This window comes from Melospiza melodia, chromosome 4 (genome assembly GCF_035770615.1).
Source record: "Melospiza melodia melodia isolate bMelMel2 chromosome 4, bMelMel2.pri, whole genome shotgun sequence".
In the NCBI taxonomy this organism is placed as follows: Eukaryota; Metazoa; Chordata; class Aves; order Passeriformes; family Passerellidae; genus Melospiza; species Melospiza melodia.
In genome coordinates this window covers 78,945,519-78,963,807 of record NC_086197.1, presented here as the reverse complement: position 1 = coordinate 78,963,807, position 18,289 = coordinate 78,945,519, and the positions used below count along the sequence as shown (strand labels likewise).

The 18,289-nt window shown below is 38.2% G+C and overlaps 1 long non-coding RNA gene across 1 annotated transcript in view; it reads right to left on the bottom strand.

Moving 5' to 3' along the window:
* The window catches only part of LOC134418095 (uncharacterized), an 18,303-nt gene extending 17,595 nt beyond the window's left edge, over positions 1-708 (bottom strand). Inside the window, exon 1 of the long non-coding RNA XR_010027691.1 lies at positions 637-708. This is a non-coding gene — a long non-coding RNA (uncharacterized LOC134418095). The remainder of the gene's footprint in view (positions 1-636) is intronic.
* Positions 709-18,289: the final 17,581 nt, after the last annotated feature.

The following is an 18,289-nucleotide window of genomic DNA, read 5'->3' as shown; positions in this document are numbered from 1 at the left end:
CAGCCCCATGGCCACAGCCCCATGGCCGCAGCCCCCGCACACGGGGACCTCGGCCGTCCTGCCAGCCCCATGGCCACAGCCCCATGGCCACAGCCCCATGGGCGCAGCCCCCGCACACGGGGACCTCGGCCGTTCTGCCAGCCCCATGGCCCGTATCCCCCGCCGGGCACAGCCCCCGCACACGGGTACCTCGGCCGTCCTGCCAGCCCCATGGCCACAGCCCCATGGCGGGCACAGCCCCCGCACACGGGTACCTCGGCCGTTCTGCCCGCACCGCGAGTTCGCGGGCGTGGGGCCGGCAGCGCAGAGGCGCCACCCGCGAGGCAGCCCCGCTCGGGGCTCGGCCGCTCTCTTAGAGGCTGATCCATGGGATAAGCAGCTACGGTTCCACAAAGCCTCTTACGATAAAACTTCGCACGAGCCCTGGCATCCTCTCCTGAGTCTTTTATCACCGGGGCTACTCACTCGGGTTGAACCATCAATGTTTGTCCCTGGTTTTGCTTTCTATTTTAACGACTTGATTTCTCAGCACCGCGAATAAACATCAGCCTCTCTGCAGGAATCCGCTGAGGCTTCCCAGATGCTGTACACAATTAACCTGGTTGCAAATTTAGCAGTCCCAAGTACAGTACTTACAATCTTATCTCAAGTGGGTGGGTATACTGGAAACTCCTGAGCATCTTAGCCACATTCAGTGAGTAAGTAGGCTGAACACAAGAGATCTGTGGAGTAGACTGCTGATCTGAATTTTAACCACACTGTAGTTAATGTTTTTTCCTCTTTATACTTTTTTGTCCTTTTTTTTTTTTTCCCTGGGGTAATGGGTGGGAAACAGATTAAGTAACACACACGCACAATTACAAAGTATAGATACTTTATCCATGGAACTAGTGTATGCTAAATGTCTTCTCTTTTTCTACCCTCAGGATGTAAACAGTGAGTTCAGGCTTTGTGTAAGAGTCCAGTTGCTCTTTTCACCGGAAAGGGAGGATTGGTTGTTGGGGTAATGCATTATTCACTCTTGGCTGGGTATATTTTACTTTACAGGACTTCTGCTGCTGCTGTTGTTGCTAAGTCCTTCCAAATTTAAATCAGATTTGGATTTAGGTTCTCTGAGATATTTATTCATGTTCATGATAAGAAGAGAATTATTTATTGCCATTTTCATTCCCTGAAAATCATGAAAACAATGCGGACATCTGTGTATTTTTTGTACTTAAGTAATTACAGAATTTGAGTGCATTTTTTATGTGAGATTATAGTAAAGGTGTTACTGTGTCTTTAGTAATTTATGGCAAAGATGTATTTCAGATTGTGGGAAGCAGGCAAATTCCAGATGTGCCCATGTCAGAAAAACATTTTTCTGCCTTACAGAACATGGGGGTAGGATATGTGAACATTATTTGTAAACAGTGTCAGCAAAAGCTGAGTTGCATTTTCAGTAACACCAAGTCTTCATCCATATTAGGCCAAGCATATTAGTTCCTGAAAGCAGTATTTGTTCCTGAATCATCACACATTCGTGTGGATTTTTTGGGTTTTATTGTCCAAATTCAGCCTCACTGCTGTGATTCATACTCTCTCTCTGCTTGCAAAGCAGAAGAAATTAACAAGAGCTTTCTAAGCAGAATTTTCCATGAACATCACTGGAGAATCTGCTTAAAAACTGATGGTATCATGTGGCCAATGGAAAGAAGTCTATGAATGTAGAGAAATATCTGGATAAACAATAGTTTCCTCTTTAAAAATACAACAACCATCAAGTAGTTTTGCTCTGTCAAACAATTCCTTGCAAATACACAATCAAAATATCTTGGTAATTTTTCTTCAGAAATGGTTTTCTGTTTGTTTATTTTTATTCAATAAAACAGTTTCATTTTGGGTCATATAATATTCTAGAAATTTCTCCAGCAGCTGTCAAGCAGCTTGTTGGAATGATTTCTGTCTCATTATTCAACCAGCTTGAAGGTTTTCAGTCTTGTGGTATTTGGCAGGGCAAATATTTTCAATACCTGCAACTGACCATCTTATTAACTGTGAAAAATTTCACTTGAACAATAAACAGTGTTCTGCCAAAGAACCACAGCAAGTTGTTCCAAAGTACATTACTCAATCAAAAATCTTGGGCAGCATTCATATGACCTCTGCCTGCTTTCAAAATGTTGCATTTTTTTCCCTCCAGAATTCTCTATTGAGTAATATGGGTTGGTTTTGGAAAGACAATGAGAGTTTCAGCGAAGCAGTTGTTATATTTGGGCTAATGATATTCAAAGGGACTCACCTCGCAACCTTTACATGCACAAGCAGTTAAATGTTACCTATATAGGGACAACAGAGACTACTTGTATGTATAAGGTTTGCAGGGTCACACTCAAAGGCCCCAGATAAGACAAAGCATTTCAGAGTAGAAATTGGGTATGTATTTTGCTGAATAGAGCTGGAGTTCTGATCTGGGGCTGTAACTGACATGGTGGTGGATGGTCCTGGAGTTCAAGGCTTTTGTAGGCGTCCTACTTTATGTTTTCAATGCCAAATGAGCAAAGTATTTGGAAAAAGGGGATGTGAGAGAAACAAGAAGATAGAAATGTATCAAAAGGCAAATACAGAAGAGTGATAAGGACCTTACTTCCAGGTCTTTCAGTTAGACTTCTCCAGGGTTAAGGAAAGCTAAAAAAGATGCTAAGCTTCTTGTACAGCTCCTATACACTAGGATTTCTTACAAGGAAATTTTTGCCATTGACATCAAAGTTTTCCACAGAAATTAATTTGTTTGTCAAAACTTTCCCTAGGACAGAATCTCAGTTTCAGGAGAAGATTTCAGGACTGGAACAGAAAGAGCCTTTCATCATACCACTTTGCTATAGGCAGACCAGGGCACCATCTGATCTACAGATGCCCTAATCCCCATTGGCTAATCTGTGCTGCATTGTCACTCTCCCTCTCTAATTTTTTTTTTTTTTTAAATGGGAAACAATTTTATTTTATTTCCTTGAGGAACCAAAAGTTTTCAGATAATTTCAAATGTTTCATGCAGAGGAATTCCTACTTTCCTGCCAGCCTTTCTTGTATGACTTGGAAATCTGAAGGAACTTCATGCTTGCATAAAAGGTTCCCAAAAGGATAAGATTTGGCCACTGGGAAGCTGACAAAATATTTTGCCAATTACTTTATTTTTTAATGATTAAATTGCTCAAAGGTTAACAAATTGGGATATAGCTTTTTCCAAATTAATAAAGAAAAAACAAACAAACAAACAAAAAACCCAAAAACCATCAAAACACCAAAAAAAAAAAAAAAAAGATGAGCATTAACTTGTCCTGTATTGCAGAAACAGTTTGCACCATAAGGTCAATATTCCAAATCTGTTATCTGGGGATGTATTACTTAGCCATAAACATTAATTCAGAACTGCAGTGAGGCATAGCAGTGTACCAAACTTGACCGCATCCTTGGATAATTTGTAAATGACAGAAAGGCAATCAAAAAACACAATTTTTGCCTCTTTCAATTCAAAAGTTTGAGCACATAGTCTCCATTACTGAAGAGTTTACTTGTGCTACCTAAGTAGCAAAACAAATAAGAACTAACTTTTTCCTCTCCTGGAAAGGGAGGGACTCAGGGACTCAGACTGATGCATATTTACTATGTTAAAAAAGCAAATGTTTATATAGTTTCATAGATTCTGAATAAAATTCATTTGTGGTGAAAGCTATTGCATCCCCTAATGATGTCAATAGAGAGACAATCCTTCTCACCCTGCCTTTTATGTCTGTGTTTAAGAGCTAAAGAAACAAAAAAAAGTATTAGGCATTACAAACAACCAGGAGATAAGAAACACTCAGGAGCTGAGATTTTTTTGCTGTTGGTGGATGGAGAAAACCCGGTGTGTGCTGTGTTAGCTCAAAGTTTGTCTTTAATCATGCACTGGAACATAGATAGAAACTTCTTCCTGGAACACTTATCTGGAAACATGGTAAGAGGCACAGGCTCTTGCCGTTGTTTCCAAAATACAGGATGCCAAGTGGGAGAGTGCCTCAGCCCTAGGAAGCCCAGTAGCATCTTGGCATTAGAAGGTCTCCCTTAGTTATGCTAAAGGGAGAGTTCCTGAAACTAGAGCTCTGCCTGGCCTGGTTCCTTCTGGGCGTCCCTCCACTTTGGGGAGGGTGAAACATGATCCCCATGGATGACAGCATTCCTCCAAGCAGACTGCAAAAGCTGCCCTGCCTGCTTAGGCCATGAAATGGCTGGGAGCCTTGGAAGAGGTGCAAACCAGGGAGCAATAAAAATCTGACTAAGCTTCACATCTAGGCTGCCAGGTGGGAGGGGACTCTTTGGAACTCATGCTCAGAAGGAAGAGACAAGGGACGATTGGGTTTTTCCTCTCTTTGCTGCAAGGACATGTTGCCAGTGAGTGCTGCCTTTCTTGAAGTCATCTTGCAGCCATCTGGCTGAAATACTGTAGGGTTTGGGGGTTTTTCCACATAACTGGCCCCTAGTAATTCTGAAGCATCAACTCCATTTCCTTCTGTTCAGCTATTTGTTCCTTATTCAGCTAGGCCAATGCTGGAAATCATGTTCACGCAGATTTTCCTTCTTCTTTGATATCACCATTCAAAGTTCCACTGACGAAATGCTAAAAAATGAACAGACCTTCCACCAAAGACATGCATTTGTGTGCATTTTGAGATATAATTCATGGCACCATATGGCATTATCCTTACCACAAAGATGATTCACTGCTGAGGGAAATAAATACCAGTGTTCAAAAGTATCTTGCCTGACTTGTTGAGAAGTAACTCCAGGCCCTGAAAATTCCTTCTCATCACACTGCACAAAAGGAGGCATTATGCTAGTGATATGACTATGGGTCTAGGTGAGAGGGAAAAAAGGAAAGATAGATTGTTGGAATCTGTCTAACATATAACATCTGCACATACACAAGTCCCACAGCACTAGCACAGAAGTAAGTGACTGAGAGAGGAGCACTTATCTGAGCAGTGAAGGCAGAAGTTGGGGAAAACTGATTGTTTGCGGCAAATCTCATTGCAAAGCAAGATACCACTATTGATACTATTACTGATTAAACACTGTCAGCTCTTCTGCAAATTCTTGGTAATTTCAATGGCTCTGTAGTAAGGCCATAGGTCCAAGAATTTCAGAGAAATAGTGGTGTAGTAAGACCCACTGTTCTGAGCCCATCGTAACATCTGTGCTTTTCACAGATTTATTTCGCTGTTTTAAATTTCTCTCTGCTTTTCCACTGTCTAAATAAATAAAAATATTTTTTAAAGTGATAAAATGGAGAAGGAAAGAACAGAAAGATATGGAAAAAGGAGGTGAGGGGCAAGAAGATGACCACCTGCACTTTTTATATTGCCATTACTGTTGAAAACGACAGCATTTGGCATCACACAGAACATTTCTGTCATTATGTTTTTCACTGTGCTTGAAGACTGTTTCAGAAAAATGTTTCAGATTAAAATGTCAATGTTTGTGCTCAACTGGGCCCAGGTCTATAGGTTTAGAAGTATTTTTCCATGGATTCCTGATCTCACATTCTTCATTCTGCATGGCTGCAAGTCATGCCTCATAAAGGTGAGAATGTGGCATAACTGTGCAGACTTAAAACCACAGTTCTTTCTGGTATGCTTTTCAGTTTTATGTATAGCCAAATGTATGGCCAAATTCTAGTTACTTTGGTTGGTTCCATAGGTTGACACAACCCAACTAAGGGAAATTTAACAGAATCTGGGCTTCAAAGTAAAATAAACACACTTTGAAGCACAATTGTATTCATAAAAGCTGAAATAATATGTTTGCTCCATTCACGTGACTTTAACAGAAAGTTACCTTTATATTATTTTTTATTAATATATTACTTATAATTAATTAAAATATTTTAGAAAAGATATTATTCTTAGATATATAACATTTATATTAAAATAAAAGTTTCAAGATATTTAAAAGTTCAGTCAGAGAGTAACATATTATAATGGATAGCAGAGTTCATAGTGATTTTTGTATTTTGAAACCTTGTGTAATCATATGGCATTTGATGAAGAAAGCAATTTCTGCCTAAACTGCAGAGTACTGATGCAGTTGCTGTTGCAAGCAAAGTGGAATGTTATCAGAGCTACAGACTAAAACCTCGAGTCACCCATCAGTGTTTCTGTTGGCATGTAAACTGCAGTCATTTCTGTGATGAGAAACAAAAGACAAAAATGGAGTATTTTTAGTGTACCAATGAGTTTTTAACACTTAGAAATCTGTTATAATTTTGCAATGTTACATTATTTTATAGCCTTTTAAAATGCTAATTTTATTAGTAATACCTTAAACATCATCCTTTGTGAATGAATGGAATCAATATCAAACAAAATGAGATTTCATATGACACTTTAATTTCTCTTTTTATATTTGAGCCTTCATTGCTTTTTACTTTTCTAGTTTCTAATCAATTTCCCCAATGCTTTCCTCAATTTTGGGAATGGAACATTAAAATAATTTCATAATTAATTAAATTATAAAGCCCCAGTTAGAACTTAACACCCAATAAATAGAATCTAAATAAAGCAGTTATTGCTCAAAGGTAATTTTTATGTATTTCTTGTGAAATAGATGATGGTGTATTTTTGCTGGCTTTCAGTGCAAATCTTTTGCATAATCACAAAGTAAAACAATAAATCTTTAAGATCCATTTGTGCTATGAATTGTTAAAGTGTTATTTTCATTTGCCTTTAATTTGTGCCTTTTTGAGCATCTTTGCTGCAACAAGTTGCCATTGCTGTTTGTCCGAATGACAGTGTTGTAGGAGTGGTAATTGCAAAACAGATGAGAAAACTACCTATAATACCTCACCTACACACTGTTCATGTGCACTTCCCTAATTTCCAAATTAAACTCAGTCCTGTATCTTCTCTGTGGGAACTCTCCAATCATTTTGAGCCTTTCTTCACTACACACACCGATGGCCCTTGTCTCATCTCCCTTCACTGCTCCTGTGCTACCTGAAAATGAGTGCTATTCTTTGCATTCCTCCCTGTGTCACATATGACACTTCACAAATCCCACTGGTCTTTCAGCTTTTTGTAGTCAAGACACAGATTTCCCCATCTTTCTTTCACAGGTCACAGGATTTCGAGCTTCTCCTTCACTGAAATACCTTGTCACAAAGACAGGATGGCCACCGTCCTTTCTCACTCTGCCTCCAGGCCCTCCTTATGGCCTGTAACTGTGGTCTCTGGAGCAATGTCTGAGCTGGATGTGGAGATTTACATGGAAGGTGAGCATTTGCTCTTATTCTTTTCTAAAAATTTATTTTAGCCCAATGAAATGCCATCTCGGAACCCCTCTTTTGCTCCCATGAGTTTTCTGTGTTGGTGGGATCTCACTTTGAGGCTACGATGCTCATTCCTTTTCTTCTGAAATGTGGAAGAACCTTTGTGTTCATTCTGCCCAACTTTCATGCCCACTTCACTGACGAAGCTAAGGGAGGAAGGAACCTGCCATGAGAAGTTTCTTCATGTTTATTTCCTCTTTGTTTGTAGCTGGCCTTGAATGATAGGAGGTGAATAGCTTCTCCTGGCTCAGAGAGGTCACTGCAGAACGCCGTGAATGTTCTCCATTGGCAAAAGGGAAGAGATTTTCTCTAAAGCTGCCTACATTACTCCTACTTTGTAGAAAAAGAGGGTTTTACTCTATGATGCTGCATTACCACCCCTTCAATAAAATTTGAAAATCTGCAAACTTCCTAATCCTTGCACAAGCACTTAGCCATGAGGTTTTTACTGCTACTAATAGGAGTCTTTCAGCTAAATCTCTACATGTCTCTGTAATTACCTACACAAGAAGTAATGTTCTGTAATACCATTCAATCTCTATTTTCATGTCATGCCACAGTCTAATATTCCTCAGCCCATAGCAAATATGCCTTCAGAAAATAGCCTGAGATAGGACAAAATAAGATCCATGTTCAAGCGAGAAGCACTCAGTGAAACAGACTCCTGTCTAGTGACTTGATACGCCAGACCATAAGGATATAAAAAATGCAGGGATGGTTTGTGCCAGATACAGTCTCTGGTTGGAAGATTTGGTTCTAAAAACCCATGAGAAAAAGAACTTGTTCTATTCACTGAATGGAGAAAAGAAAAGCCAAGATATTTGAAATAAAATAGAAACTATTTGAACTATATATACCCTTCACTTTATTTCCAATCAAACTTATCACTGGATGTCTCTAGAACAAACCCAAAACACACAGAAAAGTGAAATGTTCAGCCCAAATTGGAGAAGCAGCTTATAGGAAAGACACTGATTTGCAATCTTCCTTCGGTCTCACAGAGCTCTCTACATTGTAGGGGATATTACAGTGAGCTTCAAAAGCCAGCCTAGAGAGCAGATTTTTGGTTCCAGGGTCTCCATAACTTTCCTTGTCTCATATGGGATACAAGAAGCAAGATGACATTTGTTCTAAAATGATTGACTGAGGATTTCACTGGAGGTCTTTTGCAATTGACCTTCTGAGAGAAAAGCAGAGAGATTTGAAACGACAGGGCAGGAGAGCTTTCCCTACCCATCGTCCACTTACATGGGACTGCCTGTGAGTGGGTGAAACAGAGGTAAAATAAATTAACAGTCTGCAAGAAAAGTTATAAGTCAGAAAAGTTGCTTTAGCTGTACATTGAATGACCTTTTAAGAGGCAACCCATTCCCACAAGATAGAGCACTTTGTACCAACTCATGGAATAGCTAAGTGAAATCAGTGCAGAAAGATTAAAAAAATATTAAATTACAGTAAATGCTAATCCACAAACATCCGTGGAAAATGGACCTTCACAAACTGACCTTATGTACTTATAAGTTTGGTTGAGAACCATAAAAATTTTAAAAATGCAAGCATGATAAGTTACTTGACTTCACAATATCCTGAGACTTTCTAAAGATGCAAGCAAAGGCATAGATAAATAAATAATCTTAAATAATAAATAATATTAAACCCTAACAAATAGGAAACATTGCCTTGATAATGTCAGTGGTACAAAATAACCAACTACATTGCCTAATTTTTTCAGATAAATAAAAAAATGTGTTTTGAAATGGCTAAACATGAATTTATACACATGAGAAAAATGCAGACCATACCTAGAGAATGAGAAACTTCTCCAAGAGAAAAAAATTATTATGAAGATTGGTGTGTTATTCTATCTGCATCCTGGATGTTTCACATTGCTATATTTTCCTTTAGAGGGTTAATAGAACCCTCATTTACATATGTTGTAACTTCAGAAGCAGAAGTTGCACTTTTTAGCATATCACAACTATTTAAATATTTGTCCAGTTCAGCTTTCTAAAATTAAGGAAATCTGTTGGAAACTTAGAGAGGTTTTAGGGAAAAACCTGGAAAATGAAATTGAAAAATATATCTTCCAGCGTAAGTTTCAAGAGACACTGTCAACTTAATTTGTCAAGAGATAAATTAATCACAGTCCTTACATACCTACATGGGAAACAGAAATTTCATAATAAGATGGCTCTTCAACAGAGCTAACAAAAATGTAATAATATCCAATAGCTTGAAATTGAACCTTGACAAAATTAGGCTCAAAATTAGGTGCATTTTTTGAACACTGATGGTACTGAGCCACTACAATAATATACCAAAGACTTCCATAGATTTTTCAAGGAACTTTTCAATAACATTCTATTTCTAAAGGATTGGATATATTTCAAACATTGTTTATCTCAGAAAAATCCATCAGCCTTTTTTAGCAGGTCATCCTGTGTTATCAAACCAATACCCATGAGCTCTACATTTTGTAGAACTCATGAGAAGAACGCAAATATTTTTATATTTAAAAAATTAGTCTTCAAGGACTAGTAATGATAGCTGCAGATTGTAGATGGACTTCAAATTTCAGATAAATTCAAGCAAAACATTTCAAGAGATAGCTATGAAGTAGCTGCCTAAATCACTTGATATGCAACTAAATAGGAAAACAATGTAGGTTCTCGTTGTCTTAATGCCATATACAGAAAGCAGACAAACAAGCTGACTAAATGTTTCTTTATTGAAAGCAAAATCTAGTGTGGTAATTCAGATGATGAATATCCATGGGATTTTCCTCTGACTTAGGGCCTACTATCAGATGTTTCTAACTAAGGAACTCCAAAATTATATAGGAGCCCAGGCTGTTATAAAGAATTATTTTGAAGCATCAAGAGAATGATAGTTTTTTGCCTAATGGTAAAACATGGATTTCTACTGCTGAAACCAGATGAGCTCCAAAATAGCACTTAGATGCAAAAACCCCCACAATTAAATCAAATTCAGACAATTAAGACAGTGACCTCCAAAACCACCCCATCTAACTGTTATCAGATCTGAGAGGCTGCAGACAACTGCACTTTTTTTTCAAGAAAAAGCCATTAAGTTTGAGGAATTCTGCTAAGTTCACGAATGCTGCCATTCTCAGAGGGAGCACAGCACTAGGTAACTGTCCCCATCTTTAAGGCCATTTCAGTTCAAAAATCTGCTCTGAGAATTTTACTGTGACTTTATAGGAGATGTGGGTTTCGTTATTTTGAAATGGAGAATTCATCTCAGGTTACCCACCTCTTACATGACTGCTCTAACAACAGGCAGTACGAAAGACTGTTTATTTTTCTAAAGAATTGAAAATGTCTATCACTTATAACTGAAGGCCTGACCCGGTTACCAAATCACACTGTGTGCATCTGGCATGAGAATCCCAGCTATGCAGAAACTCCTTAATCCTGGACAAAGACACCATCTTGAGTAACTCTTTGTTATTTTATATTAGGGAGCTAATTAACATTTTCTGTTCACTCCCTTATGCCCTTATCCAAATCAGATGTGCAGAATATTGTGCATCCCAGAGTTAAATACCCAACTCCTCATTTGACACAAGAAATCTCTGAATATCTTATCACTATGTCCCACTAGGACTCTACTACATCATATGTGATGAGATAGGTCAGGGCATATCAAGACAAGCTGGCCAGTAAGGGCTGCCTTGAGAGAGTGGGAAAGGAAGGAGAACATTTGTTGGAATGTATCAAAGAACTAATCTACATTTAAAAAAAAACAAAACAAAACAAACAAAGCTCACAAAAAACCAAACAAACAAAATACTCACACACTCTTTTTTTTTCCTTTTGTTAGGTAAGTTTTATTCAGGATCATCTGCTCCCCATCCAATTTGCCACATCAGGAATGAGGAGGTTAAAGGGTTTATTAAACTAGCCCACTTATATGTTTACTGGAAGAGAAGGTTTCTGTTTCGAAAAAAATCTGAATCGGATCAAAAGAATAATGGTAAAGCACCCTTTCCTAATCATGCCAAATCAAGAGCAAGATTCCAGCAATAACTCTGGAAATCAGACCAATGTCATACTGATTTAGAAAATGGAAAAGCCAGAAGAAATTGGGTAAAAAAATAGGAGGATATGATTTCTAGGAATCATGTGAAATTCTAGTCATTCTTATAAATCTAACCTAAGATATTACAAAAATATAACAATTTTAAGCTTTATATGAAGACTGGAAGAATTCATACTCAAGGTAAAAGGCAAGACTCAAGAACTCAAGAATAAAGTAAGCCATAAGTTTTCTTCATCTCCTGATTCATCAGTTCTAATTAGGAACTGCAGTTCCAAGTAAGAAATGAGAAAAAAAAATACTGGAAAAGATAATAATTTAATCAGTATAGCAAACTGAATTTTTAAAAATTTTACAGGAGGGGAGTCTGTCTTCCAATCAGATCACTCGGTATAAGCAAACACCATATTGTTGTTTGGATAAAGGAGCAGTGGAAACTTGGTGCTAGACCAAGATGAGAATTATTTTATATGGTCCTTTTCCAAGGGAAAACTGCAAAGTTTTAATGTAGGAGTTTCTCTTATGGAACATACAGATACTTCAAAAGTATGTACATTATATTTCAACTATGCACAATTGTTTTAAAGTATTTTGTCTACAGTTTTGTCTTTTCTTCATGTCATAAATTCCTACTTCATTGTAACTGCAAATATATAAAGGATAACCATCAACCAAAACATCTCCATATGAGCTACACAGTTTTTAACACTTTCACTTCCTAGAAAATAAAAGTACTTTTGTTTATGACAGCCCTTTTTCTTGATACAGACTTTGTTCCACAGCAGAAGACTTTTGAGGGACTTAGGAATTTTTCATGAAATGAAAAGTTTGCATCCCAATCAAAAGTGGAAGTTAAGGATTTGCTGTATTCTGCTATTCTGAGTGTGTCAGTTTACTGGATATAAGTGGTCCATTTGTGTATTTGGTATTCTAATTTGCTGACATAATGTGTGCATATAATGTCTTTTTACCTTGAATGGATATGGTAAGAATAAGAACAAGGGGGGAGTCACACAGAGATAATTCAACTTGTTAAACTGCTGCAGGGGCAGCACTGAGCGTGTTGGAATCGCACGAGGCAATGGAACAGAGAAATCCAGTGCAGCTCTAAGGACCTGATGCCCAGAAAGAGGGGCTGGAGGCATGTCCGTGCTCCATATGGGCTAATGCATGAATGCCTTGGCAGGGCTGATTAATCCAGGCAGAATTAATGTGGCCACCTCATTTCTGGTGTTTGCACTAGCTCTGTGGGCAGCCCCATTGCACTCAGTTCTCCTCAGATTTGTGTGAGCAGTCCAATAACCCCTGAAGCAGCATTGCTAGCAACTGTCATAACAGGTTTCTTCTGCATTTTTAAGAACAGATAAGGAGGCTCCTTTATGCTTTCTAAGTCTATCAGTGAAAGTTGAAAAACTGTTTTGCAGCTGGTATGAAAGTATTTGAAGTGGTCTTGACTAGTACAAACAAATTACTCTGCACCAAACAAAAAAACGCTTGCTTTTATACTATTGCACTTTTACCTGAGGAGAGCAGTATTTGAAAATGGTTGAGATCCTGAAATACAGGTAATGTGTTTCAGGATGTACAGCCCCCAGATTAGTCCTGGCAGAGAAGCATGCAATTTTTACTGTATGCAATACTCAGTGGATGAACAGCACAGCCATCAGAAGACAGGGCTGGCACATACACTACCCTGCTCTGATGAAAATGTCTATTGCTGTGCTCTGTGCTAACTGCAATTTCCTAAAGACTGGAACTTTTATGCTAGATAGATCACACTGTTGGAGTTCAGTTGGAAGGTTATGAAGTCCGGGGTTGCCAAGTCCACGTCATCATTCAATTACTTTGCCATCTGCTAATATCTGTCTATGACAAACCCGGGTGAATCCCTAAATATAGTAATGATCTGAAAACTTGTGGCCATGTTTCTTCAATGAGAGAAGACTGAAAGTAAAAAAAAATAAAATAACAGTGATAATAATAATAATAACTGTGTGGCCTTATTTACAAAATAATACAAATAAAATATAAAAATATTGAAAATTTTATCCCAGAATTATTTTTCCTGATGACCTTCCATAGAATGTGGCATTTTAATATTGTGGAATAATGATATAGCTTGTCTTAAAAAGGAGGAATGTAGACTGATATAAATACACTTGAAGGACTTGACCATTCAGGAAGAAAATAACTGTTTCCTCTCACTAACCAAAGTAAGAGGAGAATCTGTCTGCTACTGGTTGTGAAAAGTGCAACTGGCTGTCTTAATTACCAAAAAATAGTCAATCTGAAGCTGTAGGGATCAGTCTCCATTTGACAGCACCATTAACTAATTGCCTTATAGCATTCATTTCTGTTTTGTTGAGTACCTTCCTTGGAATGGATGCTCCCTGCACTCCGACCACTTGAGAACAGCTTCTGGAGCTCCCTGGAGAGCCCCTGGCCTTGTGGTCAGGTACAGAGGGAGCCAAACATGGGAAAGAACTTCCCAAAGAGAGGGGATACAGTTCACTCGGGGGAGAGGGGCAATGGCATTGAACAGCAAGGCTGCCACTTAAATCTCTTCCCCTGCCAGCAGTTCCATTAATGATTTTGAGCCTTTCTGGAAGCCTGCTGAAGCCAATGGAAGCCTCTTCATGAGTACATTGTTGTTTGGACTGGTGTCTCAAAATCACTTTCATGTCCTAAGCTCTCTTTGGAAGACTTTTGATGCTGTTTTATCAGATTATCTGCTTCATTTTTTCTTGGAAAAAATTAGGTGTGCCTTTTGCTGTGTTCTGTAAACTTCTTATATGAAATGAAATCCAGAATACTTATTTTTTTAGCAAAGGAAATATACTTGTGAACCAACTCAAAACAGCTTCTGAGACTTGTTTCTGTTTTTTTGATATAATTTTTAACATTTTCAAATTTCTTTTAAGTTTGATTCCCAAAATTACACTTACTCTCCTCTAAAAATTGCCTGTATTCTTTGGCTACTCTTATATTGCAAAATTATTCACTCTGTTTCTGGTTAGAAAAGCTGGAATGAAATGATCTTTCAGAACAGTGTACCTTTTTATGTTTCCAGTATTAACTAACCACTCAGGGTGTGATCTTTTTGAAATCAGAGGATTTTCTATTATACAGGAGTGGAAATATTTAGCTTCTCTCTTCCCTCTCAGAAAACAAACCACAACCTGGAAAAAGAAATGTTTTACACAGAATTTATACATGATAAGAAATTCATTCCACAAGTGGAGTAAGACCTTTTAAAGACCTTTATCTACCTCACAGAATAAATCTGATATGCCTTACAAACCATTATGTGATCTCTTCCTCTCATTGCATGCAGATGCATCTCCCTCTCCTAAGTGCTAACACCGTAATTTCCATTCCAGTGATGAAATTGGGTGTGGAAGGGGAGAAGTTGGTTCTAATGCACTTGTATATGATTACATACTGGATTGTAAAAATTTAACATTTCGTTTGCTTCTTCTAATAAGCTTTTCAAAGCATAATAAATCTGAGTATCTTAAAACATCTGTTTGCTCTGGAAGATCAGTCAGCAGGGTTGGGCATCCTGCTGGTGGGGCTGCTGAGACTGTTTAAAGAGCCTGGTTGATACTTGCAGTGCATATTACAAAGGAGCTATTCTTTAGAAAACTTTTGATTTGCACAGCTTGCAAACACAGGATCTTGAGATTGAGCTTTATCTGTGCAAACTGTTTCTCTAGAAGTTCTTCTGGAATTTTTGTTAACAAAGTGTATCAGAGATGCTTGAAAGGCAAGACCCTATTAGCAATATAAGATAAAAAAAAATCACACAGCCTTTCTTTTGTGTTGTGTCTGAATGGGGCTTCTGGCACTTCTGATTAAGGGGCATGTTGCCAGGTGCAGAAGGCTCAACAGGGTTGGTCCTCAACATGTAGCTGCTGTGCACCCCCAGAGAATTTACATTCTGGCAAGCACTGGGCAGGGCAGATACCAGTTGCATTTATTTCTGCCTTGCAAAACCTTCTGCTCTAAAGCAACCTTAAAGTGCCTCTTGTTTTTTTCACTCCTGTGTGGTGATGAAATACAATGTGATGCAGTACCCACTAAGGCAAACTTAATCCAGCAAAAAGATTCCATAACAAAATCTTTCAGAGGCCAACCACTCACACTGTAAAGCCCCTCTGGAGTTGTCTGATGATACAAATCAGACATAGCAGAGCAGACACTGCTGACCATGGAGTTTCTACCCAGAGCATCTGCAGCGTTTTGCCTCCCTGGCTCTGCTTAAGTAGACAATGTGATGTGGTGGAAACCAGTTTTGGGAACATAAAGAGTGAAGCTTACAATTTTTTGGAGTTAATATGGGAGTTCACACAAAGGAAAGAAATGAAATAGACAATTTCAAACTTTTTATTTTTCCAAAATTACATGTATTCCTTGTCAGAAAACTTAACAAACAACAGCACATTTAATGCCATGGAGGCAATTCCCAGAGCTTATTGGTTTTGTATTTCTAGGTCAAAATCAGCACCACAAATTTTGTAAAACCAAGAAGGCAGAAAAATAAAGCTCTTTGTCACATACTTGTATTATAAAACATTCTTCCTATGCTTTTTAATGCTTAAGATGAAATTTTGATGATTTTATGGAGGGCTTTGGGGCCACCTTTATTTCACCATTATTTTAATTTATTTTCTTTGGTGGCTCTTTTAAATGTTGTATCTAAAAACCTTTCATGTGAATTCTAGAAATTTGTGAGTTAAAGGACAATCAAATATTTCTGAAGCTGGACAGTAGCAGTTAAGATACACAAAAAAGTTTGGGAAAGGTTTAATTCACAGCACTGAGAAGGTTAAATATTGCACTTGTTTATCTAAAGCAAAATTATCCTAATTTGCTAAAGATACCGAGATAAAACATGTGATGTAGGAAAAGATATATTACCAGGGAACTGTAGTGGAGGTCTGGTAGAACCTAACTCCATTAATTTCTGCCCTGTGGCAGTGGAGGGAGTTAGAGTGGGTTTGGAGATGTCCTGAGTTCTACCAGAGCCAATAAAAAACCCCAGAACCCTGCAACTTCCTCTGCATTTCCCTAATTTTCACTGTGTTGCAGAGCAAGTGAGAGATAGTGAAAGTTGGGGTTCAAAATGATACTGGGAACAACCCAAACTTTATCATTAGGATAACACTGAAAACAGGCTTACTTGATTTGCCTAGCAGAACTTGTGTAAACACCTCCCAAAACAATTACTGCAAGCTGCTTTTTATCTGGACTCTGCTGAAGCAGAGACAAGAGAAAGGCAGATGGATACAAAAGAAAGCAAATCAATATTTCAGGATTTTCAATATGAGTATCCTAGCTCAGTTCCCAAATATCAGTAGTAAAAGAAAACAAGCCCTTATCAGAGTCAATGGGATGTAACAGATTGTTTTCCAAACTAGACTGGCTCTTGGGCTGTTTTCATGAATTTAAATCCCATTATAAATGTGGATGCTATGATTTTTCTTCCTGGTTTACATTGGTATATAACTTGAATGTATATATTTGAGAAATTTCCTTTTCTCAAGGAAGGGAAATAAGACTGTTGCTTTTCTCTTACACCAAGCAGATCAATAGATACACTGAATAAATCTTGTGTGAAAAGAGAATCAGCCCTGATTTTCAACAATACTTATAGCTATAGACACAGTAGCTGCAGGAAATCTGCCTCTTTGACTCTTCAATTCTAGTCTCTAATACACTCTCTCTGATGGCACCATGACAATTTTCTGAAGTAGATCCCTGAGACCTTGGGTCATTAGGTTTACTTTACTTTGTATGGTTTGTCTCAAATGTGAATTCTGGTTGTTTCTCAGGTGTACCACCTATTCCTCCAGAGGAGCAGTGAGCTACCATGACAGCTGAAACACTTCTCACCCCAGTGAAGCATATTGAAAAATGTTCCCCTGACATGTATCACCTATTTAATGAGTCAGGGAGTGTTGTGAGGAACAAGCTTTCTTAGATTATTTCTGTTTAGGAATAAAATGATAAAGCATTTTTTCCTTGTGCTATTTCCAATTGGAAATACCACAAGGAAGCATGATTCTTATTATATTTCCTATTTGTCTCAGTGTATTCTCATGCCAAGGGAACAGCTGAATCAAAAGGCAGGCAATACCTCAGAGTTTTGATGCAGGCAAATGGCAAGTAAGAGCAAATTACTAATCTACTTTCTTCTTTAACTTTTTTTTTTCCCCTCAAAACAGAAAATAGAATTATGGCTCAGAAAGCCTCTAGAAAGCCTTATTCATCTTTTCTGACAACAATCTGCTAACTAACTTACGTAAATATGAACACTTTATGCTTTCTAACATAGTTCATTGAAATGGAAATCCCAGACTCTGACTGATGATAATTTGCCCCGTCCTTGTGTATTTGCTGTAAGACTCAGTATGATGCTATGTTATTTCACTTTTTCTTTATTCTTGTCTTAATAAAAACTTCTTCCGCATGTAACCAGTGTAAGTAGGGCAAGGCTCTTCTAATATGCACCAAAGTATAAACGGTTCTTCAAACAACAGTTTACCCCGGGCATGGAAGGGAAAGGGAGCATCCTTTGGCTCCCTGATGTTGCCCATGATGGATACAGCCTGGGTTCCCTCCTCATCTAGACAGGGCTGACAGTACCAGAGGTAAACATCTCTGCAGGAAAAGTGGTGCTTTGTGTGTGGACAGTGTCAGTGTGTTCTTCTTGGCACTTGTGCCTCGTCAGGGTTATCATGTTGTCTAGCAGACAAAATTCCAGATGAACACACAACCATGAATTCAGGAAGCTGATATTGCATGCACTATGCATGCTCTGAATTTTTGGTTCTTTTTCCCCAAGAAATTATTTCTAACTAAAAATGTCAATATTGCTGTCCTTTCTGA